This window comes from Erithacus rubecula (assembly GCF_903797595.1).
Source record: "Erithacus rubecula genome assembly, chromosome: 8".
NCBI classification, from domain to species: Eukaryota; Metazoa; Chordata; class Aves; order Passeriformes; family Muscicapidae; genus Erithacus; species Erithacus rubecula.
Genome location: NC_136659.1, coordinates 12,434,866 through 12,459,384, shown reverse-complemented (window position 1 = coordinate 12,459,384; position 24,519 = coordinate 12,434,866). Strand labels below are relative to the sequence as shown.

The following is a 24,519-nucleotide window of genomic DNA, read 5'->3' as shown; positions in this document are numbered from 1 at the left end:
AGTAACTCTTGCTTTTCTGAACTTCAAATACCCAAGTACTGAGTGCCATTTCAGCTGCAGCAGAAGCATACTCCAAAGAGCTGGGACAAACACAGGGGAACCATGCTGAGGTGGCCAAAGGCAAAGGTAGCAGCCTTTGCCAGTTAACCCTTCCCCAGGCACCTCCATGGGGCTGTGTGCCTTGGAGATACAGGGAAGGAAATGGTGCAAGGCACATTAGCCCATTTCCCTGGGATGAGGAGCCCCACCCTTGTCCCTAACAGTTCTCTGGAGGCCAGGTGTAGACACAGGTATCAGCAAGGAGCATCCCAATCTGGGCCTGGTAGCATTATGGGGTGAGTCACAGAGTCCCGCTTGGAATCTGCTTTTCAAAAATAGTCTTTTTTTTTTCTTTCTTTCTTTCTTTCTTTTCAAAGGAAGAAGTTAAACTATGATCTTGGAAACAATGTTAGCCTCAATTTAAGAGAGAGATAGATAAAAGTAGGCCCCTTTAAGGCACTTTCACATCTCAGCCACAACCCATCCATGCTGTTGGCATTGCCCCAGCTGGCATTGCCCCATCAGGGCCACAGGCAGGCACAGGGCTCTGGGCACACACTGGATTAGTTATCCCCAGTGGCCATCATCAAACAGCCAGGGCTCTGCTGACAGTGCCATGTCCAAAGCTCACTAAAACAGAGCAGTACCACACTTGGGAGCAAGCAGTGTACTGCTCTGGGATAAAACCATTCCAACAGTGATCTGCAGTCCCTGCCATGCAACAATGCTAGACCACAGCACATGAGCAGGGGGCTTTAATGGGACCTGCAGCTGAGCAGCTCTAAATCAGGGCCTGTTTCAAGGGCTGAGGAGAATAGCAAGTCTGGGTGGAATGGTGTAGGGTTTGGCGGGTGATTTGGGAAGATGGAAAAGGCTGCTGTATCTTGTATTTCTGGATATCCAGCATCACAAACAGGACATTGCTCAATGACTTAAAAAATTAACACCTCTGCTGAGGTTATCAGCCTCAGGATAATGACAAGGTTGTGAACACAGCAATGTTGCTGGAATTGAAGAGATTCAGCATTCTAACTCAGGAATAAGTTATGATTGCTTTCCTCAGATACTGGAGATGAAGGAAAGATAATGCTGATGAAGTGCAGGGAGCCACACAGCCACAGTGACTCATCACAGCTGCCCAGGTGACTTTGCAGGCTGAGGAAATATTTGCACAAGTTTTAACAAATGTTCCTCCTGATGCCAAGGGATGCCCTGATGAATTTGGATGGCAGTATTAGGGTACTGGGCTTCTCTGACCAGGCAAGGGCACAGAGTTCTCCGCTGGGCATACAGGGACATTCACATCCTAAAAAACTTTGGTTAGGAGACCCAATGTGCATTGTAACTGACAGAAACTTCAATCAAGGGGCTAATTACAAACTGATTATAAAACATCTCCAGTTGACATCCCCATTAAGGCAGGATACACTTTGGCTCAGCCTGCAGATATGGACAATGCTGCCAGCAGAGAGGGAGACCTGTTCCTCCTGACTGTCCCCCTGCCCCATGGTCCCCACATGGAGGGGCTTCACAGACAGCCTGAAACACCCACCTGCATCCACACAAAGAAGTCACAACTGCAGCTGAGTATCCTCACCTGGACAAGGGGGCTCCCAGCAGCTGCTGCTTCATTCATGGTGAATGGGTGATGAGCCTGGAGCCACATCTGCTGGATGTTAAAAGTAAGGTTTTGTTTGCACTTTCAGAGGAAGAAGATACACTCAGAAACCATACCTTTAAAAAAAAAAAAAAAAAAAAAAAAAAAAAAAAAGAAAAAAGAAAGGAAAGGAAAGGATAAATACAGTCCACTAGCAAATGAAATAAAGTCAAGGCTGGGATTGTGCTTTAGTATCACTGCTTTTTGCAAGAGCACCATGCTCCAACCTCAAAGGTCACTGGCAAGGCAGGATGCTGCCTTTATACTGCTCCTTTGGTGCTCCACTTTACAGTGGAAATTAATTTAGAAAAAAAGAAAAAAAGAGGATTATTTAAAAAAAGCTCACCCCTCTCTCTCCTCCACCACCCTCCCCAAGCAGTGATGGGGGATAATGAACTGCTGGGACTGTCATCCAAAGAATGCTTAATGACAGTATTCACTCTGTGTGTGTAGCATTGGCTGTTCTCAGAGCTCTCATTATGAATAGTTTTCAAGCTGTTTTGACTATTTTCTGTTACAAAGAGGAACTCACTGCTGGCTGCCTATTTTCATCACTGAAGCTGGCCAATGTAATCCACACAGAGCTGTGACACCATGGCCAACGACTAAGGCTCCCATTCTCTCACCTCCAATTTATGGTAGTGGAGAAGAGCCAGGCTCTCCTTCCCTGTCTCTTGCCTTCTTTTCACTGCTTCTTTTTTGGGCTCACACTCTGGTTTTGCAGGTGATGCTTCTCTAAACTCTCTGACTACAGTGTCCTGAGTCGCATCCCCTTGTGGTGCTGGACCCATGGGAGCTCATGGCACTGCCAAGCCTGCACCTCCGAATGTCCACTTTTGGGGGCTGTGAGTCCTCACTGCAGGCTTGGCAAGGGGAAGGGGCCCAGCCTGAGCTTCATCTGTGCCGCAGAAACACCATGAAGATGCACTAAAGCAATCTGTTCTCCCATCTTTTCGCAGACCCTTTGCCGTGAGACACAATATTTCGGAGGGGCAGCTGAAATCTTGCTGGTGTTAATTTAGTTTCGGTCTGCTTGCTGTTAACTTTGGGCTCGCTGCGCTTTTTGTGGCTCCTTTTCTTTAAAGAAAGCTTATTTCTCTTAAAACAGGGCGAGAAGCAGCTTGGCACCACAGACACTTTAAAGATGTTTGAACATTTGCAAGAGGAAGTAAACACATTTTTTAAATATTATGAAAAGCACCTTGAACAACAATTTCTCAGCAAGATCCTCTCTTGGGCTCGATTCTTTGCTGCAGGAGCCCATCACTCAGCCTGGGAGCAGCTGAGGCCCCGTGCATCCCTCCACACTTTCATGCTGCATCTCAGAATCCTGCTCCAGGCAGAGCATCCCCAGGGCTGGGACAGGACTCAGGGCACAGAGTAGGAGATAAGCTCTGCTGAATCCCACTATTATTAAAAATGATAAAACCCCACAGCAGCTCCTCTGTGCATCCATACTCAACCAGCGAGTGGCTCATAAAAATAAAGATGAAAATAAGTTCACAACATACTCCAGCACTGCCAAGTGAGCAGTGATTCCTGAGCCACTCCTGCACCTCTCTGAGGTTTTCAGGTATCATTTCTGTGTACCCTACTTACATGAAATTGGGGTATGACTTGTCTTTGTCTTTCCTCAAATGAGGCTTTCATATCAATGCCTTGATTTCCTGGTCCACATAAAACATGAGAGGTGGTTTTATTTTTAATGAATTGTGAGGAAAAGTAGGGGTAGCTAAGCATAAAAAATTTACATGTCTGCGAATGTCCGGAGAGAATCTGTTTTTTTCATAAAAAGCCTTTTTCTGGCTAAAAGCCTTTCCTTTCTAGTATTTTGACTCTGCACATACACATCAGTCTTCACTTGTCTTCTTGTCCCTTCTGACACAGTGCCACGTTCCTCAGGTCTCTCCACTGATTTTTCTTGGTAGAGCAGTGTCCCTGCCAGCTGCCTGGACATAGGCACACAAATCACAGCCTCCAGGCACGGGAGCACTGATGGCCAGCAGAGACCTTTAGATCATCTCACCCGACCTTCCCTGAGGCAGGGCCAGGTCTGGCATTCAATTACTCCTTACCAAGCCCGGTAACTCCCGCTTGGCTCAAGTCTGTGGGGCAGAAATGCGTCCTGTCTGCATCTAAATATATCAAAGGCAAGGGAATGCATGGCTCTCCTGGGTAGTTTAATCTTTATTAGCATTCACTTTTTAAAAGGTCTGTTTGATTCACAATTTGAATTTATCTGGCTTCAGCTTCCAGGCACGGGCTCGTGCGATGCCTTTCTCCTCTAGATTAAACAGCCTTTTAATACCTGCCTTTCTCTCCCCATGAAGGTACCTCACACAGCACAATTAAGTCACCTCTTAATCTTCTTTTTAATAAGCTAAACAAGCTGAGCTCCTCCAGTTTCGCACTGTAAGACATTCCCCCAGCCCTTCCCAAGGATCAAATCTCTAATACCGCCTGATCCCATGCCGGGGGGATGTGTGGTGAAGCAGCCCTCTGCAGCTGATGAAATTAAGAAGCTCACAGGAGATAGCAGCTTCTCTCTGCTGCATGCTCCCCCAGCCAGCCTGTATTTTTGGGGAGACCACTTAGGGGTGCCCAGTGATGTTTCATACCCCTCTGGGGACACCTCCCACCAAGTTCCCCAGCTGAGCAATGGGGAGGCGGAACCATAGCTGGCTTCGCATGTATGTAGTAGATGCCAGACAATCAACAAAATTTAAGGCTGTTTTCTAGTGTGGGGAATTTGGGATGTTCCTAGAGCCACCACCTGCTTTACACCACACTGCCACACCAAGCCATTCCCATCAGCTTTAGCCATCCTTAAAATTCTCAAGTCCCTGTGGTTTTAAGTGGCTTCCTCAAGTTTTGAGCCTTTCCTCATTCAGCATTTACCTGGAGGAACAATAAAACAGCATTGGCAAAAAAATGAAAGCCAATGCACAGGCAATGCTGCACACACATTATTGGCAAGAGTCATAATTTTGATCCGTTTTTTAATATGTTTCCTTCTGAACTGGAGCCCCAGTGCCCCAGCCAGTGCACACAGGGACGGGGATATTTTGGATGATGCAGCTTTACAGCCAGCCAGCCCACAAGATGGATTTTAGCCAGGGGCTTCAGCAATATGATTTCACACAGCGTTATAACACTTTAGCTGGGAGAGTAGGCAGGGCCCCTCACACTCTCCACCGGGTATTTGTCCTGCCTGCGAATCAATTACAGCAGACACGGCGTGCATTAGGATTGCTGCTTGGCACCTATTTCAGCCCTGATATATGTTGCTCTGCTCTGCAACAAACGTCTCAGATAAACCTCCAGGAGGTCGTGTCTGTCAGCAAGGTTTTTATTAGGTGAGTCGTGCCCATTCTCACAACGATAGGGCTACCTGGCAGAAAACTGTAAGCTGTTTCCCTTGGAGGGGGCGAGCCCTAAATGAGTTTCCTGCTCTCACTTTGGGAACACACTCAGATATTAAAGGGACCAGAGAGTATCATTACTGCCAGGTGATAAAAACAACCACTATTTGGGAAGACTGATGGCCTTTGTAAAAGCTCCCAACAGAAGCTTCATTCTGCACAGTGGATAATAACAGCCGTCTTGGGCTGAAATCCCAAAGCAGCTGCATTTTCCAAGGCTACAAAAGTGACTTCAGGATTCCTGGCGCCACATTGCTCAAGCATCACTTTTTGGCAGTCAGAAAGCCCAAGAGTAGTTAATATTCCTCAATGATCACAGCTTAAAGATGTCATCTGCTCTCTCTCCACTTGCAGCTCTGTTTTAGGGATTGCCTCTTTGTCTCAGCAAGGGTGAGGTGTCAGCAAGAGCGGAGGCTACCTGGGGCAGGAAAGCCAGCAAACACATCTTCCCCCTTGCAATGGGAAGTGGAAGGTTTAAGTCTAATTCTCTGCCACTAAAATAGCTGCCAGCTTGCATTATGATATCATGAGGGCATCATTGCATCGCACTACGGACATGACCTTGCACAACAGCTTGTGCTCTGGGAGCAGGCTGCACCTTCTGCTACCATCTCCAGCCCATTCTCACTATTTGCAGACCCCTGCCTGGCAATCACAGCTCCCTGACCACTGCTCCTGGGCAAGGCACGGGATGGGACATCTCATTTTCCTGCCACTCTCTTGGCAACAGCTACATTGAGCAAACTGTCCCACCTGATAAATTGCCACCCTGCTTGGGAGCTATTGGAATCTTTCCAGGGTTTTGCCAGTCCTTGGACCAGGGGTCCTCAACAAGTACAGAGCTGCACCCAACTCACTCGGGTGCCGATCAGATCCCCCCTGATCTACCAATTAACTGCTTAACATGCAGCTAATTTCTGTGGCCATTTCCTGCTCCCCTTCCCATTCCCACATCCCTGGCCCCACAAGTGACCCTATGAGAGCCCAGAGAAAAGGTGGAGCAGCATGGGGATGTGGTGAGGCCATGGTGTGCCATCACCCCTCCTATGAGGCTGTCCACTGTGACAGACACAGCAGCCTGGAGAAAGGTCTAAGTGACAGGAATGTCTCTCACCAGTGTCCCTGCCTCAGGGGAGAGGCCAAAATAGGGGCAACATTCACCAGAGGGCAAATAAAAAAGGCACAACACATTTCTGCTCTGCCCCACTCATGCCCCCCTTGTCAGTGCAGGGGTGTTGGGTGTGAGGGTAGGGGTGCTGGTCAGCCCCTTGCTGGGGTCAGAGCTGCCCCACATGGGGGACTAGCTTCAACTTGCTTTCACAACAAGGTGCCCCATTGCCGGTGTCACTTACATTCATCTCTGACACCTATTCATTCAGCTCAAGTGCTTTCTTCTACGTGGGTTTTCTTGGCTGTTTTCTCTAGATGAAGATTTTCTGAAGACTGCTGGTTCCCTTTGTAACCTTTCAAGAATCCTCTCTGTATGAAGTTCTCTTCACATCATCTCCAACACATGCAGACAATAAAGTCACAGCAGATTTATGAGTTTGAGAATCTCATTATATCTATCTACCCGTCAGGAAAAGGAGCTGTCTTTAAAAGAGGCAGGGGACAGATTTTGCCATTACCTATTGTTTAAAAAGATTAAAAAACCCACTTCAATCCTTCCCAGCCACAACTGTGTAAAAATATCCTCTGAATTCACCAAGCACAGTGCCAGCCTATGCCAACATCAGAACACAGTGCCACAGCTCTTTGGAAAGGTGAGAGCACTCAGCTCCATGTCTGTGCATCTCAGCCAAGTGCCTCAGCTGGCTCCAGCTTCAGGCCCAGCCATAATGCTGCTGTGGATGACAATCATTCCAAGCAGGCTGTGCTCTTGGAGCCCTGTTAGAGACAAGTTAGAACAGCCTGTGAAAGACAATGGTAGCTCACTCTCTGCCTATGGAGGTGAACATTCTCAGCAAACTGCAGGGTGGGACAGGGAACTCCTCACATGGTGCCCATGCCCTTAAGGGTCCTCAAAACCATGACACCATGCCCATAAAGCATAGAGATTTTGCTATGGAGCCCAAATACCATCCTACCTCCATCCATCCCATCATAGACTGCACACTGCAGCCATCCACCCTGGCAACAGCTTGCCATGAAGGACAAAGGCTGCAAACAAACAAGGCAGAAGAAAGAGAACTGTGGGACTGACAGTTTTCAGAAGTCAGGTGTCAGGAAAGAGGTGACAATCTCCTGTCCCATCCTACACAGCTTTGAAACCACTGCCCTGGTGAGCCCTCACAGCAAGCACTCACTCCCAGGCTCCGTGGGAGCAGTGCAGCCAGCTCCTTGCCTGTTCCCATGCTCTCCACTGCTGCTTTCCCAGCAGCCAAGCCAGCTCTCCTCCAGGGAGCTCCCATCTGCCTGTGCCTGTGGGGATGGGGGTTTGCACCAGGAAGGGCTAACCCTGGAGACACTCAGAGACAGAAGCTTCTGGGTAGTGCTGGAGAGGGTTAAACAAGCACATTAGCAGGATCCAGCCTGGCGGATCATGGTAATGGGTCATGTGTTTGCCATGTTCCTTGACCACATCAGTCAGGGATTTGTAATGGCTGAAGTTCCCACTTGGGAAATACATTTTCCAGGCACGGTTCCAGTAAAAAGGCAGCTCTGCAGCCCTATTGTGAGCATGATTTTGCAGCTTATTTGCAAACGGTCAGAGACCTATCTAGCATTTCTCCCAGCCCAGCTCATTCCTAAATCGCTCAGCAGCCCCTGCTGTGCTCAGCCTTGGAGGCAGAGAAGCCCTTGGGCTCACCACCAAGTCTGTGCTGAGTTACTTTGTTTAGGGCAGGTTGGGAGGGGGGCACCAGGATGTGACAGACATCTGACATGAAATTGTGGCTTCTGCAAGGTCAGCAAGGCTTTGGTCACCAGCTTACAGCCACAATTTCAGCTTGAAAATGCTGCTGTCTGGGGCCTTCAGTCACTCCCTGCTCTGTTTCACAGATCTGGAGCCTCTTTCTCTGCAAACAAAACAAATCAGTTTTGATCTTTCCCATCAGCCTCTTTTGCAAACACACATCCCGTGCGACATGTCTGCTCATACATCAAAACACTTGGAGAAACAAAGCAGAAACCTGTCAACTAAAAAATTAATTAGGATAGAACCCTGATTCTGAACAAATATGTAAAAACCCCACCTCCCTCCAGCCCTTTAAGCAAAAATCTCAATGCAAGGATTAACTGCCAGTGAACAGTAACAGCCATTTCGTTTGGAAGGTGAGTGGTCTGTAGCTGAAATGTCAGAGTTTACTTTGCAAACACTTTCTGGTTTTTTACAAAAGAAGAGGGAAAAAGCCCACCCTTGGTCATTGCAAATCCTCACTGTTACATGAAGCAAAGCACTCCGTCCCATCTGAAAATATTAGTTCGTGTTGACATTTTGTCTCATGCTGATATAATTTGTGAGGCACAGCCTGTGTTCAAAGAGTCACTGTATGTATAACACTAAATCCAGCCCCTGATGGAATGGGACTCCCCATCTGCAGTGCCCCTGGCCTTGGTTGGCTGGACTCTGTGCTGGGGATGCAGCCATGCTTTGGCACCACCCAGACTCTGCAGCTCAGAGCACCCACCTCGCTCTTGGGCTGAGTGTGCAGCAGGTTAGGAGCTGGCCATTCACAGGAACCTTCACCCCTGCAAATTTCTTGACAACAACAGCAATGAGGCAAGCAGCACTTCCACAAGCCGTGCAGGAGGAGGAAGGCTTTGGAGGGGAGCAGTTGTGGGGCACTGGCTGAATGGCAGCTGACAGCAGAGGTGAGCTGCAAGAGCAAGTGCTCTGCACAAACCCAAGTGCACCACAGCCCAGGTCCTCCTAGGCCACCATGCCAGCAAATGGCCCAATGCCAGAGTGTGGGACTCCACAATGTCCCCATGCTCCCAGTGATGGGGCAGCATTGACATCAATGGAGCATCTCACTGGCTCTGAGCTAAAAGGAGACAGGGAGCTACAGCCCCACTGTAGGCTGGCAGTGACCACTACCAGTGCACCAGCTTCTGCCTCTTCCCTTAGCACAGCATAAAATACAGCTGATAGAGGAATTTGGGTGCAATTCTAGAGACAGATTTCAGTGCAAGAGTCAGCAAAAATGTCTTCTGCTTGAAAAAAAAAGCCAATCAGGAGCAAAGTCTGATTTAGAAGAGAGGGGGGAAACCAATCTGCAAAGAAAAGAGACAACAGTTTTGGCCAACACATCATGGCATCCATTAAATAAAACAACCTGTCATTTGCATTCACTTGGCAAGTGACTAGACCTGAACTTGGCTGCACACTTGATGATCCACCATTACTTTCCAGGGAGGAGGTTGAAATATTCTTATTCCTATTCATTAGGCCAAAGTAATTCTCTTAATGCCACTGAACCAGCCATGGACAAGATGCTGCACATAATGTCATTGGCAGTGTTGCTAAATGAAATCCCTCTGCAAGCAGTCAGGGGAATCAATACTCACAGTAATTTGTCCTTCCAAGTTTTCCTCCCACGCCATCTTATTTGTGGTGTCAGCCTGTGCCAGCTCCATCTACCTCAGCCATGTGTGGGGCATGGAGGGTCCTGGGGTGCCCCAGTTAGGTGCTCTGCCTCTGCTACTCTCCTCCATTTGGAAGCCACCTCTCACACTCCTGGGCAGCACCTCTGTATGGTCCAACATGTTATGAGGCAGGCAGGCTTTATTGTAGAACTGATCAGGAGCCAAAAGAGAGAGATGAGGTGCTCTCCCCTGGCTCTTTCCAGTACGAAGGGCTGATTTTATAACACATATCAGAATAGGATCATGGCTTTTTCCAGTAATTGGAAATACAGCAAAGCCTTCATTAAATTATTAGCCAGAAATTCAGCTTCTGTTAGATGATGCTGCCACACCACGGCAAACACGTCAGGCCATCAGTGAGCACAGGGCCCAGGGACATCCCAGCCCTCACACATTAACTGGAGTAAATCTTTATTGCTTCCTGAGCCCTTGCTTTGAAACACATTAAACATCAATATTGCAGCACTTAATGTCACCCAATATTATACCAAATCATTAGCAGAAGGTTAATCATTACAAAAAGAAGAGGTCTCAGATGACAGAACACTCATTTCCTATGTGAGAGCACTAGCATTTCCACAGCAGCACAAAGGTTCGGGCTCGGTGGCACTGCTCACTGCCTGAATGTGCCACCATGACTGGTAGGTGTAGGCAGAAGGGCCCCTGTCTGTCCACAGTCAGAAGCAGGGACATGCCCAAGGGACACTCCCAGGCAAGTGCCATCCAAATCCCCATCTTCCCCAGCCAGCATGGGAGCCAGCTCAGTGGCAGAAACCTCCCTCAGGATTAGGCCTGAAATGGGATTCCAGTTGATGCCGTCACCCCACAGTGCAGTCAGCCAGGAGCCCTGCAAACCCAGGGAGGTCTGCACAGCAGGAGGGCCCCTTTAGAGTTCTGTCCTGTCATAAAAAAAAAATATATTACCAAGTTCAAACCCTTGTGTTTCTTTTCTGCTGGCATAATAACTTTGAAATGTATTATTGCTGAGACACTCGTGCCTCTCTTTCTGCCAACAACTCCCTGGAGAAAAGCACTAGCAGAAGAAAAAAGACTTTTTACAGTTTCTTCATAAAAGAAGTCAGCAATCCACTGGACCTAATCAACTTTTCCTAGAGATGATGGGAACTGAGCTTCAGCTGCAGTACCAGTAGAACCTCATTGGTATGTCACAGAGAAGGCTCCAAATGTGCTCTCTGTCTTAGCTGCCATGGAAGGAAAATTTGTGTTGCTGCCTCCTCTGCCAACTGTGCTAGGAAAGGGAGAAGGACCAATACTGCAGCCTAGAAAAAGAGAAAGAGAAGCACTTAAGTAAAACCACTCACTAACACTGTAGATCTTATCAGGTCAGCCTGCCAATGCATCAGCACAGCTGGATGGTGCGTGTGAAGAGAACCCACGTCTGATTCAGGATAACAGCCTAAATCAAGTGGGTTTAGGCTGCTCTTTTCACTCAACCACAAAACACTGGTGCCAGAAATCTCAGCAAGAGCCACATTAGTGGCTGGTCTTTCCATCACCAGGAGCTGTGCCATCTGCAGGAGAAGACTTCCATTTCAGAAAGCACCTGATGGCCTCTGAGCTAATTTTCCCTGCTCCCAGAGATAAAGGCAGCTACATATGTGGTTAGAACTTTGATTATCTTTTTTTTAAAATCATTTGAGAAATCATCTTGCCAGAGAACAGTTGGAAATGATAGTCCTAAGCAGCTCAGAGGCAGCTCAGCTGGCAGACTTCAAAATAAGACCATTGTATTAAGCATTTAAACTGGAAAAATTAATGACTTGGCAGTGAGACACTAGATCAAAAACTGATGCTGTCCTGGGGTTTTGCAAGTAGGCAAGGACCAAGGGCATGAGGTGGGGCTGAGCTGGCCCAGCATGCTGCTCACTCTGCTGAATGAGAGCTGAGCCAGGTAGGGTCCCTTCCATGGGCAGCTCAGACCTCAGTCAGCAGCACCCCATGTCACTTCTCTTGCTGCATCCTGGCTCCCTTCACCTGTCACCAGGGACACCAGCACTCTCTCACCTAGTTCATTCATCACGTTCAGAGATGGAGTGGGAGAGCATCCTGCCCAGCAAGTCAGGGATCTCAATCCATGCTGCAAAATGCTGGTGTTTCTGGGGTGTGTGCAGGCTGCAGCAGCAGCAGCAGACAGCTACAGGCACCTGAGAAACCAAGCATGTGAGGCAGTGGTTTGGGGCACACCACAGGGGACTACTTCTTCCTTTCCTTCAATTCCTAGTGGAGAAATAGAAAGGCAAGTGTAATCAATTTGGCATGTATCTATTTACTATGAGCACATACAAAAGACTCATAACAGATCTCCTCCCCCCACCTTTGGCAGCCAGCCTACATGTTGGCAAGCAAAAGATGTTATCTTAAAAGATTCACTGCAATACCCTGAGTCATGCTGGAAGTTTGAATACAGCAGGAAGCCTGCTGAAGTTACAGTCCTAGTGCAGGGATGCTGCCTTCCTTTGTATTGCTCACAGCATTCACTGGTCGAGTGTTCCACACCACCAGCACCGAGGGGACTCACAGAGAGCAACATTTCACCTGCCTCTTCCAAAAATTGGGAGATATGAGCATCCAGTCGTGGCCCTTGGACCAAGATTACAACAGCACCGCTCCATTGAAGTTCTGTCTCAGCCAACTGGGCTTTAATTGGAACTCCAGCTAAACCTCACCTTCCTTTGTATGGCCTCTGGGGGCAAGTGAGGTTGCTGAGGTTGCTGAGGTGGCTGCCTTGGGGCACCAGGCTGTGGGAGATGCTGTAAGCTGGGGTATGTGACAGAGGAGCAAAGGCAGTGCAGCTAGACTGATTTACATCAGCTGAGGAACTACCACACGGTTGAGCAACAGAGCATAGCCATTCAAGGGAGGAATAGCAAATTCAAAGCCCAGCATTAACACAACGCTCAGATGAGCAACTCAAGGACTCCAAGGAGAAGAAATTCAAACCATGCAGCTGCCTTAAATCAGGTGGATTTGGAAGCCGAGAGATTTTCATGTCCCCATCAGGCAAATTCAGAAACAGCAGAAACCTGAACTTTTCTGGGGGAGGAGGACTCCTCCCAAACTGTAACATTTTTTGTAAAAGCAGGTATTTGTTCCCATATTTCAGTGACAGTCACTTTTCAGAGTAGCCAGAGCTCAGTAGAAATAAAGTCCTACAGCCTCTGCAGATGATGGGATACTGCATACCTTAGTACTCCTCAGTAAACAGCAGAACCTGGACTACAAAACATGTTTTAAGCAGACTGTGCAGCAACAAGTTTTCAGCCATTCGTGGACAGAAAACCAGCACAGAAAAATGCTGCATCACTGAAATTCATTTGAAAGGGGGTGGAAGGGGGCTCTGCAGTCTGCAATGGCACAGGGGCCCCAGAACCACATTTTGGGGAGAGGTGAACGCAAAATGTGCCACATTATGGTCACCTGCAAACTTCTAGATGGCATTAGCACATTTGTGGCAGCTGATAGTTATTGCAGCAAAATGTATAGATCTGAAGGCTAAAGGATCAGATAAAATCATTTCATATGAACTCCTGCAAGACACAGGCCACAGAAACACAAGACCATAATTTCTGCTTGACCCCAGGCTTGTCTCCTAGAGAAACCTCCAGTTTGGATTTGAAGTTACCAAAGGATGGAAACTCTCCCATCCTTCCAAATACATTAGTAGGGAATCTTAAGCATTAACAAGGGAGACACCCCGTTTTCACCTGTCTTCATCTTTCAAGCATTGTATATTGTTATGCTTTTGTCCTCCAAATTAGATGGCACTCCGCTCCCAGAAGGCTTATTTCTAAATAAGTACTTAGAGATGATGATCCAGTCACCTCTTAACCTTTCCTTTGTTATACTAAATTAGTTAAAACTTCCTTCATGGCTCCCTTCAGAGAATTTTCCTGCCTCTGAACCTTCCCTTCTCCCAAAGTAGCCCGTGGCAACCCCTCCCCTCCGCCCTGCTGCCCCACCAAAGGAGCTGCTTGATTGAGCAGGAAGCCAAAGCTGATTAAGCAAATCTGGAAGGTAAGGAAATACAGTGCTGGACACACCCCTGGTGTCCTGAGGCTGCCTTGTCACAGACTGGATACCGGGCATCATCCCTCCAGGAGTGCCAATGGCACCCTGCCTGGTGCCCCTGCTGCTGCCATACCCCACCCCATGGCCCTGGCTTTCCAGCACCAAGGGCACCGGGGGATGCTGTGCACAGCCAAATCTGTTAAGAAATTAATTAACAGCCATAATTAACCTCTTCGATTACTTTTATGCCTTCCCAACAAAACTCTGGGGTGCTTTTGTTTACTTGCTGTGTGGCAACCGCTTGATGGATTTATATGAAGTAAATTAATAAATAGAAGTACCGGTGGAAAGAAATAATTGGAAGGACTTAATGTCACTGATTAAATTATCCATTCAAAAAGCAAGCGTTTCAGCAAAGCTTTTTTCTTCTCTCCTACATCTGCACATCAGGAGCTCTCAGTGCCTGCCAGGCCACCTCTCCCCTCATCGCCCATCTCCGCCACAGCGCTTCAAAGGCACGCGGCGGTGGCTGACAGCGAGGGTGACATTTGTCACGCTGACCTTCACCACCGCATCATTCCCCCCGCTGTCCCAACACCCGTCTTCTGCCCACGCCTCGTGGCTGCCCCCAGGAGCCCCACACTGACATTTCCAGCTCCCCAGCGCTGGGACCGTCCGCCTTCAGCCTGAGGCCGGCCCTGGCTGGGCCGCGGGGCGGCGGGACCCCTCAGGATCCGGGGCTGGCACCAGCGGGACCCCTCAGGATGCGGGGCTGGGAGCGGCGGGACCCCTCAGGATCCGGGGCTGGCACCAGCGGGACCCCTCAGGATGCGGGGCTGGGAGCGGCGGGACCCCTCAGGCTGAGGCGGGCACAGCGCGGGGCCGGTTCGGTCCGTGAGCCCCGAGCTCCATCTAGCGGGGCCGGGCCGAGCCCGTCTGCAGAGCCCCGGGCTGACGGGGCCACCGCTGCCACCGGGGACACCGCTGCCACCGGGGACACCGCTGCCGCCAGGGACACCGCTGCCTCCAGGGACACCGCTGCCTCCAGGGACACCGCTGCCACCGGGGGCTGCCAGCCTCGCCCCCGCCGCCGCTCGGCTGCCCGCAGGGCCTGTGTCCGTGCAGAGGAGAGCAGCGCCAGCTGAAGGCTCGGGGAGTTAGTCTGTAAAATGAGCCCATGATGACAGGCAAAGAGAGGCCGTGCGGCAGAAAGCAGCGGGGAACTCGGCCGGGGAGAGTGGCTTGCGGTGGCAAGGGGCTGTTCGCGCACACGCGGCCCCAGAAGGAATCTAAATCGCTCTTTGCCTCTCTTCTCTGTGGCCCTTTCTCTCAAGGACTCCTCACTAAATCACCCGTGGAAAAGTTCACAGGTTGTTGTTATGAGTAAATTGCTTATAATCTGCTGCCTGTTCAAGTATTGTTTCCTAGACTTTTTAGGGTTTTTTTCTCGGTAAACCTGGAGAAGCGATGCAGACAGACTCAAGGCCCAGGTGACATTTTCAGATACTGCTCTGCTCCAGAAGTCACAAGGTTTGAGCTTTGCACTTCATTCATGGAGAATTAACACATCCCTCCTACCAAAGAGAGCAGGGTGAAGTCACTTCTAGCATTACTTTTTGCCTAAGTGCTGCAGTATTTGGTGTTCCTGTGGAGTCCTGAGTGCACATTTGGCGTGGGCTGAGAGGAGCTAGCTACTGCTCAAACCTACTGTCCAGGTGGTGTTTGCAGCCCACACTCCAGATGAGAGGGAGGTGGTTCAGCCCTCCTTCTGGCTGCATCTCCTTCCCCCACCAGTGCTTGAAGAAAACAAGGTTGCAGCACAGAACATCATGAGATTTGCCCTTAAAAAAATTAGAGAAAGCAACAAAAGTTTACTTACCCTCTTTATTTAAGTCAATGGGGCAAGAGTTCAGTTTGTTCTCTGCAGTATTGAGAGCAGCCACCTTTCTCTTTTCTAAGGAAGAGCAGAGTTTGTCATTGAGGCTTTGGGGAAAGTTCAGCTCCTAGAAGGACTGCTAACAGAGGGGCCCTGCTTCCTACAGGATGGTGAAAAGCTGCAACCACCCTCTGTGTTTCTCCAGTTTTGTGTTGACATTTTTATTTTGTGTTGCTCCTTATCAGCTCAGGGCCAGTCTGGCCCACAGGCAGCTGATGACATTTCCAGTCATCGGCATTTTTCCAGTTGAGCTGAGATTAAGCCAGTGTCTTCTGTAAGGACTTGTACATTAAAGGACTGAAAGAGCGCTAACAGCCTCATCAACGACCCAGGCTTTCCCGTGGTCTGCCATGGTGCCTGCTGTGTTTCAGAGCTGGTGCCACCTGCACCTGGAAAGGTTCAGGGAGAGTCGATGGCTCAGCCAGCAGGGCGCTGTGCTGTGCAGGCACACAGACCTCAGGCACTGCCCACACCGTGCCTGGCTGCTTGCACCTGGCAAATCAAATGAGTCCAGACACCACCCACCTCTTCTGCCAGAAAAAACAGAATAAACTGTAAATCAGGGTGTGCAAAAGCTTTGCCAGCAATGCTCCTGCCTGTGCCCTGGCTGCCCACCTGTTGCAGCAGGTTTGGCTCTGACCCTCTCTAGGAATAGTGTTGGACACCTGACTCCCAAATTCGACAGTCCAGGGCAGAAGTCCTTACAGAGGATACCAAATGGTTTTAGTCAGCTTTTCTGCACCTGAAAACATAAAAGACTTTAAAGTCTTTCTTTTAGTTCTGACTTTCCCAGGATGTATCAAGAACTTGACCCAAAAGAACACAGCCTGCAGCCCTGTGAGACACCAAGCCTTGGGCATATAAAGTGTATGGAGAAACACATTTCTCCATGTATTGAAGCTTGATTTCATGTGGTCTGGACATTGCCCTATGGAGGAAAGGGCAAGACAGGTAAATAATTATAGTCTCTTTTATGGATGTGCACACACACACCCGACAACACGCCTGGCTCAGTTCATTCTGAGAAATCCCCTGTGAAGGCCCCTGCATTGGCACTCTGGCAGGGGAAGCTGTGGCTTGCTCAAATATGTGTCCACAGATTCACAGCTAACAAAATAGGTACTGGCATTTCAGAAGGCAGAAAAAATGTCATGTGTGTCTTGGCAGGTGTCTGTAATAACAAACAACAGTAATCATAATAACTAAAATTACAATAATCATAAGAAACAGTAATAAAGGACCCTGCATGCTGCCAGCTGGACTGAATTGCCTGTGCAGAGCAGTCCATGACTCTCCCTGCTCAGAAAGCAGAGATGCCACATTATCAAACAGTTCCTTATCTGGAGAGAGCCAATGAGCATGGGCTGCTTCCCCTGCTCTCTTTACCCCCAACAAAATCTTCCACCAGCAGTGAACAAATCACTTACATTGTAGGCATTCACCAGAAATCAAAGCCCTGGCAAGTTATTATTGCCTTGACACTCTTCCCAAGAGGAGGTTAATGCTGAGTTCTTTATCCTTCTGTATTCCTGCTTTCCCTGACAACCTTGATTTTTCTGCATTTGCAGGCAGTTCTGCTCTATTTGACACAGCTCACTCGCCTGTCTAATGACTTCACATCATCTGCCTGTCCCACCTGCATGCTCAACCTGGTGTTTCCTCAGCAATTCTGCTTTGGAAACATATTTCCTTCTTATTCAGTGCAAGGGATGAGCTGACGCTGTGAATGCCAGCCTTGCACAGCACTGCCCACAGCTGGACTGTGAGGATGTGGCAGCCTCAGCCCTGTCTGAGAGGTGAGGAGATTGGGGCAGCTGAAGGAGGGCAGCTGGCATCCCCTGGCCATGCACAGACTGATCTGCTGAGGAGCCAGCCAGCCTCAGATGCAGGAGGAACTGCAGGCACTTCTTCAGCTATACCCCTGTGGGATGGAGGGTGGAGAGTTTGGGGGTCAGGCAGTTGCTTCTGCAATTGAACGTTAGAGTTAAAATTAGGATTTGTCATGTGTTATACTCCATGTGTCCCTGGGGCTTCTATTTCCCCAGGAAGGTCCCACCCCAGCAACCCCAGGGTCAATATCTCAGGGCTGCCATGGTCAAGGTTTCATCAGCCTCCTGCCTTGGCCAGCTCTGCACCCCTGTCCCAACCCGCTGCTGAAGCTCCTGTTGTCACTGCCTGTCTCTGAGAGGCACAAAGGCTCCAGGGGGCAAACTTCACCCATATTCCCCCAGTGTGACATCCCACTGGGTGGACTGTGAGTGTGTTGAAGCTGCCTGAGCTCCTGCCAGCCTGGGAGCATTGTAGGAGAGCTCTGCCTGCTGACCTGAGCCCCAGGACATGACAGAAAGCCATGAGAGCACAGCAATGGCCTTCCTGTGTGCTGTTGGGATGAGGGTTTGGAGCTGTTATGTTTTCTGTATGCAGTGAGGTCAAAATATGAGCTCTCAAAATTACGTGAGATTAGCTGGAGGGAAACAATAAGGAGGGAGTGCACAGCACATCCTTGCTTGATTTAACCATTTGCACACCATGCACACACTGCCCTTCTGCAAAGCCCAGGCAATGCAGCCCTGGTGGGCTCCAGAAAATTGCACCCTAGGCTGAGGGCACATGGGTCCTCTTCATAAGTGAAGTGCTGTTCTGGGCTCAGCAAGGGCCAGGCAGGTCCCCTGGGCCTAAATCTCCCCTTCTGACTCTGGTTCAGGGTCTCAACTGGGCTACGGTACCCTGGAGCAAGGCTCAATGTGATCTTGAGTCCTCAGCAATGATCAGGTGTGCTGAAGGGAACCACTGAGAGCTGTCAGGGATCACCAACATCACATGCATGCCACTGGACCTGCTGAGGAGCCATCCCCACCACACTGTGCACAGCCACACCAGCCTGCCTGCCTGCCAGCCATGCAGGGCTGCAGAGCAAATTCCAGCTGTTTGCATGCTTAAGATATGCAGATACACGAGACACAGGCCTCAGACACCAAAATACCTCATTGTACTTGCAAATTAAGCATCTCAGTATTTAAGTGCACAGAATTTGCAGGTGCCATTAATTTTCCCCACAGTTTGGTGTCTGGTGTTAACTGAAGGCAAGAGAGCTGTCAACAGGAGAGCACACCTGCAGTTTTGAGGCTGCCTTAAAATCAGTGACAAAACAGCTACAAAACCCAGAATCAAGCTCAGGCAAGCTGATGAAGCCTGCAGAAGAGCCATCCCAGCAAGACAGGGCAGCTGTTGTCTCATGTGGAGCCAGACAGGCACAGTTGCTGTGTCCCTAAAAGGACCATGAGACCCCCTTACCTGACAGCCTGTTAGTGCTGAAGCTGCTGCCAGCCAGCCTGTTCTCTCTCCTGAAGAGCCCAGGTGATAAATACCCAACAGGAGATTTTTCATCACAAAAGAGGAAAAAAATAATCAGCAAGTGGTACACTCTTCTAGTAAAGCTTCTTTCTCATCAGACTGTCACGGGTAACTGCCAAAAAATGTTCAGAGTGGAAGATGAGACAAGGAAAAGCTTAGAGAGCTTCATTGCACCTGAAAATGAGATACATGTTCAGAGCAGTGGTTAGGAAAGGAGTAGCATCAACATTGTCTGCAGGTCTCCAGCAAATCAGTGCCTCTTACCCAGTGTCACCAGCAATTTTAAGGAAGTGGTAACTTTACCATGTGTTACCTTTCACCTGTAAATAAGGTGTATTTTAAAACCTCATGATCAGTGCTGTAAATTGTGTGCTGACACCCAGCTTCCGGTGGGAGACAGAAGAAAAGTCCCAAATAAAATGTTCCCCCTAGGAAGAACATGATAAATGATAGAGAAGTCTCAAGGAAAAAAGGTGTTTTCAAAGATGCAGGAGCTTCACCCAGCGAGTCTGGAGCTGTCAAAATCCAGGTGGTCAGGATAATTGAAGAAAAACAATTTCTTAAACAGTAATGAGTTACAATGAAGGAAATGTATTTCCTCAGCTCTGGAAACAGGATATACTGTTTCACATAGTGGAAGAGCCTAGTGAGACATTTTGACATACATACTCAGACACTGAAGAGCTGCAGCCTCTTTAGGAAATTAAGTAATGAGACTGAATAGGAATAAAGGCAAGTGCCTCTTTGGAGCAGATGAAAGGACTCCAGATGTGCACACGGCTGTGACTGCTTCATATTGTTTGGGACTTTCATCCTGAAAACAAGAGAGACAATCCTGATGAAATATGTAAGTCTTCACCTGAATGCTATAAAGACAGAATCAAATCTAATGTTAAAGCTCAAAACCAGAAAGGAAATGCAGGAGGAGATGAAAAATGAAAAATAATCTCCCCTTGAAAAAAGTAATAAAGATATTCCACTTCCCCATGCTCTCCCTTATCTCCCATCACTTGGGGAACATTGTGAGCTCACGTGTGAGCTTCTGCATAGACTATGTCACACCGTGCAGGATGTAATTTCTTGTTTTGAAAAGAACAATTAGAACTGAGTGCCCTGTCGTGCTTCTCAGAATCCCCAGCTCTAGAGGGCACACACATACTGTCACTGTCATTGCCAGGTGCTCCCTGGCAGCTCTGTCATGGCCAGTCTGGAATAAACCCAGCCCAGGACAGGAACTACTTTGGGTTGATTATTGGAAACTCAGGCTACACTTACATTTCAAAAACCTCTGACAATGGTCTGCTATTCTTTACAGGGTCTGGGCAATTAAATAAAATCAGCACACCACGGCCCATTCTGCACCTCCACCCTATGAACAGCATTTCTCTCCTGCACAGATCGTGACAGTAGGATTATTAGAGGGATGCCATGCACTCAGATAGGCCATTAGCAAGGAACAATCCCTAGGTAAATAATTAGCAAATTACATGTTTGAAAACAAATGGAGAAAATTTAATTCTTGATTGTTAACAGTCTGGCATCTTTCACATTAAAATTAGAGCCAATAAGCAATTTCACATTGTGGGCATTGCACAGTAATATTTTCCTTTGCCAAGCTATTTTCCCAGAGTAAACAAAGACCTCTGAGAATGCTTATCTTAGTATAAAGCCTTGCAAGAAAAATAAACAGAATGATGTCCAAAATGGAAAATAAAATAGCATGTGATGGTTTTACAGCACTGGGAAAACCACAAAACTTAATACTCCAAGTGCAAGAGGTGGAAGCTGCTGCTGTCATTAGTGCATCCTTTCTATTGAAAGGCTATCTATTGATACCATCTTCTACTGCAAATCAAGTCCCAAACAGCTGATGGAAAAAAAAGAGGCAGAAAGAAAACAAGGTTGAATTGTGAAGTATATGGATGATTTGTTCTACAGCATTAGAGATGACCAAAGTAAAAAGAGGAGTTTCTTTAATAGCTCTGATGTATTATAAGAATTTTGCACCACAGGCTGCATTTCAGTTACAGGACCAGAGTGTAACAACAGATGGGACATGAAGCTTAAAACTCACCAGTTTTCCAGACAGAAAGTCTCACACCAGGATGGCCACCCATGTAGGACAGGCTAAGTAATATGGGCTGGGGACCTTAGCAGGCAGCAAGAGAATTAAAAATAACTCTGTCACAGCTGCACGGACTGCAAACTGGAGCTTTGACAAGAGGGAACTGTGAGCAAGAGTTGGATCCACTGGGATAAGTTGGGATCTAAGACAGCAAAACCTGCAGTTTGTCCACCAGAAACAGTCACTGAGCAGCACAAAGACAAGGAGACAGATGTGAAGCAGAGAGTATACAAGGTGATGGTGAAGCCAGCTGTGCTGCCAGGTGTCACAGGGATGCTGAGGTGCAGGGGACAATGGGCAGCCTGTGAGATGGACTTCCAATGTGCATGCAAAGATAACTGAAAGAGATGCTTTTTGTGCCACTCACTGATTCTGAACAGATTGAGTTACATTGAGTCACTGTCTCTTTTCTGCCTATATCCCCCATCATTTCCTGTACAGTTTAGATTATATTTAGAGTCACTAGAAGATCTATGCATTGTTTGTCTCATTCATAGTCAGCTTAGAGCAGCCTGATGGGGATTTTGGCATTGGTTAAGAGCACCGTCATAAAAAGCAAGAAGCAGGAAGAGACAGACAGAAAGCTTGTGGATAAATATCCCGAGTTACTGGGGGGAAATAAAGGAAAAGAGTGCTTGCAAGTATTCAATTAATTAAGAGTTAAGCTGCCACCCAGCAGCCCTGTTCTCTGTCACCTGGCAAAGCCAGATGGCATCAGTGCTGCCTGTGGGCAAAGTGTGCCCAAAGCCAGGGACGTACTCAAAGAGGCACAGCATGATCTCTGTGAAACACTTTGCTCCCCATAGCAGAGGGCTGTGTGAAAGTAGCCAACATCACAGCAAACCAGGACTGCTAGCTTTTAAAGCATTTTTAATGGGAAATGGTGTCTGATAAAGACATCATCTTTTTGGCATGTCATCACAGAAAATTTGCTACAGGCAGCCAGCTTACCAGGACAAGCAAAATATCACAGAAGCTTGACTGAATTTTTCTAAGATTGTTTGTCAATATCCTCATCCCCATCACTTTTGAAAGGGCCAACTGAGATCTCGCCTGATTCTAATTTCTTAATTAGGGATATTAGGAATAGCACTGCCAAGCAAGGTCTCATACCTGGGCAGAGTTGGTAGAGATAAAAAAGACAAATGAAGAGGATAAGGTTTGACAGGGAACAATTCTGAGTTCTAGGAATCTAATTTTGTTTACTAGAATCTCTTCAGCAACAATTTTAGTTGCAGTCTGAGGCAAAAGGAGATGGAGGACAAGATAGAAACATTGTATAGATTGAGCAAAACACTAGGGAAAAAATTAGGAGAAAATAAACACCCAAAAACTATATTAAACAGTAGGACCCAAGGGAGAATGGGGGGGAGGGGGAAAAGAGATTATTAACAGAAGAAACTGGCTGACTTCACTGAGCAAATGTTGGTAAACAGAAAAATTAAATTCTGCAGGATTAAACAAGGCATTAAACTGGTTGGAGAGAAAAAAAAAAAAAAAAAAAGCAAAAACCCAAACCAAACAAAAACCCAATAATCACATGCTCTCAGAAATAAGTCAAGTGGTTTTACTGACTTGAATACCCAACTGGACTAAAAAAGCACTTTACTAAAGCAACCATAGCAAATGTATGCAAATTACTGAGAGCACAAATTATAGAAGAATGCACATCTAAGGAGGTATCCTCTGCTGATGCTAACACTTGTCTCTTGATTCATGCCCCTGGAACTCAGGCAGCTCTCTTAACCCTGAAAGGGATTGGCACCACCATGGAGGGATACAGGGAAGCTGTAAGCATGTACCACATGTCCCATGTGGAAATGGCAACAACACTTGGGGAAATTCTGTGAACAATTCCAGGCTCTGGTTCTGCACAAATTCCACTGGCACAAATGTGGACCAGCTCTGCCAATGTGGCAGTATTATAACTGAGACTCACAGCTTGAAATCAAACCTTGGCAGAACACTGGCCCAGATCTGACATAAATCAGCCTCTCTGTTCTTGCAGATGCTTTGGCACAAGTTGGCTGAGGAAGAGTTGTTGTTACCCCTTCAACTGCAGTTTGAACCCAATGCATTCCTTCCTGAGTGCTGCCACTTTCAGCGTATGCAAAGCCTTGGTGCAAGAAAGCCACATCTTGAGGAGAAAGGTTCCAACACACTAAAAACCCTAGAAAAACCAGGATTTTTTCATCTGAGAAGTTCTTTTTAGCATGAGCTGCATGCTGTTATGCTGTAGATGCTCTGACGCAGGACCAGACAGACAGGGTAGGGTGCCATATCAGATGCCAGCTGTGCTCCTGACACAAGCCTCTGCCCTCCCTGGGGTCACAGCACAGGCTCCTGGCACTGATCTGCAGCTGGGAAGACCCTCTCCCTTCCCTGTCACTAGAGCATTTCTGCTGCTGCTGCAAAGGGCCATCACTACATCCAGCACAGTTGCAATGGGTAAGCTGAAGTGTTTGAAGTCCATGACACCCTCCCAGGAAACACGGGCTTGCTGAACACAAGGGAGCTGTGAAAAGCACTGTTCAATGTGACAGCATCTAGGGCTGTATCAGCTGCAGAGCCAGCGTCAGCTGCCTGGCAGGCACCACAGTAGGGTCCCACAAATCAGATTTGCAGGAGAGCCCTGGGGCTGGCTGATTACAGGGGGGTTTTGCCAGCAGAGATGCACAGTATGAAAATAAACACTTTGAACAGGCAGGAACCTGAAGCTGGTGCACAAGCTGAGCAGAAATAGAGTCAAACTGAGTTTACTTTGCAGGACTCTCGTCCACACTGTGAGGAGATGTTGACCATCGCAAATGAGATGTGGGTGGTGAACAAGACCTGAGTGTCCTGGTCCTGAGGACATCTGTCAAAGGAGGTACTGGATGTAGACACAGAACTTCTGTACCACTGTTCCCCTATGGGAGCACAAGAATTCACCTGAATTTTTTGCTTTCAGGGACATTTCTAGCACAATATTTCATTTTTTCCCTAGATTCAGTGGTACCAAGACTCTTCATTGGCACCTTCCACAATTTATAAATTAGCAGTAACAATAAAACAAGGCAGCTATTCCTGGGCTGAATCTCACACCAGCAAACATGACAATCACCTCTGAGCCTCTTAAAACAAGTTTCCTGTATCTCTAGTTCAGACCTGAAAGCTGCAGAGTACCAGCCCTGTGTTAGGGGTATAGGCTCCAGGGGATACTGTGGAAGATGGTCCCCATTATTTCCTGCAGATGGGACAATTGCCTGTAACTATGGTGGGAGAGAAGTTGTCTTCACCTCTGCAGGAAGCCAGCTCCCAAATTTAATGAAGGTTTCTCGTTCCAATTGCTTCACCAAATACCAGAGCAACACTTGCTCTTGTAACAAGA

At 47.9% G+C, this 24,519-nt stretch overlaps 1 protein-coding gene across 3 annotated transcripts in view; it reads right to left on the bottom strand.

The window, feature by feature from the left end:
• Positions 1-15,551: 15,551 nt before the first annotated feature.
• The window catches only part of INO80D (INO80 complex subunit D), a 54,992-nt gene continuing 46,024 nt past the window's right edge, over positions 15,552-24,519 (bottom strand). Inside the window, exons 13-14 of one of the 3 annotated variants that reach the window (XR_013774958.1) lie at positions 18,965-19,136; positions 15,552-17,635 (exon numbers count right to left, since the gene is read on the bottom strand). The gene's annotated coding sequence lies outside the window, so the exon portion shown is untranslated. Of the gene's footprint in view, positions 17,636-18,955; positions 19,137-24,519 lie in introns of those variants that run through there. The other 2 variants (XR_013774959.1, XM_079311460.1) reach the window with 2 other exon arrangements.